This window comes from Mastomys coucha, unplaced genomic scaffold, assembly GCF_008632895.1.
Source record: "Mastomys coucha isolate ucsf_1 unplaced genomic scaffold, UCSF_Mcou_1 pScaffold18, whole genome shotgun sequence".
Lineage (NCBI taxonomy): Eukaryota > Metazoa > Chordata > Mammalia > Rodentia > Muridae > Mastomys > Mastomys coucha.
The window spans coordinates 48414484-48416198 of NW_022196900.1; the positions used below are offsets into that span (position 1 = coordinate 48414484).

The 1715-nt window shown below is 39.0% G+C and overlaps 1 pseudogene; it reads right to left on the minus strand.

Moving 5' to 3' along the window:
• Positions 1 to 937: 937 nt before the first annotated feature.
• On the minus strand, positions 938 to 1510 carry LOC116095411 (annotated as a pseudogene).
• Between the last annotated feature and the right edge of the window lie 205 nt (positions 1511 to 1715).

Consider the following 1715-nt stretch of genomic DNA (forward strand, 5'->3'; position numbering starts at 1 on the left):
TAGAAAATGGAAAGGGGAAAAGTTCAGAAAATAGAAAAGAAACAGTGGTGTTTCGAAGGATTCATTTTAGAGTCATTTCACTTCTCTGATGGGATTTATTCCCAGGACTGGTTTAGGAGGCTATTATGAGTGGAGTTAATTTCCAGGTTTCTCTTGTATTGCTTTTCTGTGTTTTACAGGCAGGCTGGTCATTTTTCTTGATCTGTTTTGCATTGCTATACATGTTCTCACTCATATTTAGAACCCAAAACACATTAATGATAAGAGGAGATAATCGGTATATGACATCAGGGAAATCAGATGCTGAATTAATCCATGGAATATTTGGTGAAATTGGACTAAGGAATATGACAGGAGCAAGATTCTCTGGCTTTCTAAAGCACAGCATGCTATCTATACATCCAGAAGAATACTCCATACTGGAGAGAAGAAGATGAAAATATTTAGATTTTGTCTAAATACTGTGCAGTGTATGTGTGTATCCTCTAATATTAGAAAACTGTTCATTTGTTCTATATTTATAGTGTAGGCTCTAACGTTTAAAGATTTGATAAGGTTAAAGAGATAGCAAATTAACTAAACAAAAGTGCCTTATAAATCAAATTTATTTGATTTATTTGAATACAAAATAAATTAATTACAAATTATAATTTGTTACATTAAAAATGTAAGAATGAAATATTTCATATATATTCCTTAAAATATATTAATAGCACAACAAATAAATAAATAAATAAATAAATAAATAAATAAGAACAAGTGGGGAAGATACAAACATGGTTTTACATATTGAAAATAATTGCTCGATAATGCGGAAACATTTAAGCAGGCTGGTTATAGTCATACTGAAAGTAATGAGAGTTTTTGAAGGAGAGCTTATAATGTGAGATGCAATGTTCTAGTCCAGGGGAGTCCTCTCCACACTTTGTCTCAGGACTCACTCCTTCTCCTCACTCAGTCTTGCCAGCAACTTGGCTGAAGAAGACAGGGCTCTCCAGACTTCTACTCTGACCACCTCCCAGGCACAGGGGCTGTGTTTCTTCTCTCTCAGGTACTCAGTCATCCTGTGGAAGTATCCCCTCACAGCCACCTGGGAGTCTTCCTGGGTCAGGGGAGGTTCATGTGCCCCCACATACTGCATCACACAGTCTTTAAGGTCTTTGAGCTGCAGGTAGAGCTTATTGCAGAATGACTCTAGGAGGGTTGCATCCCAAGCATCAGATGAGTCATTTGATGTGAAGAGGTTCAAGATCTGCTGGGAAAGATCTCTCAGGACAAGGATGGCTTGAGCCTTCTGGATCTGCTAAGCATCCATATTCTCCAAGGAGAATGCAAAGTCCTTTCTGTCCTTCAGGCAGGAGAAAGGTGGGAGACTTCTCATTTCTTCCAGGAATGTCAAGGCACTCTTATTCCCTTGGTTATCAGGGTGAGGCAGGTCACATCCTAGAGAACAGGTTGACCAGTGACTCATCACTATCAGGATCATGAGGAAAGCACAGAGCCTAGTCATTGTGGGTCTTGCAGATGCTGATGGCTCTCCGGGTAGTGTGTTTGAGTCTTCTCCTCTAGGTTTTCTGACAAGCCTGCTATGTGAATCTATCTTAAACAGGGACGAACACAAGTTTCCCCTTTCCAAATACCCTCTTCTTGCTTCCCAATTCTCTTTTCACTTTCTTTACCTCACTATCTGCTTGTGTCTGGGCATTTTTCTTATC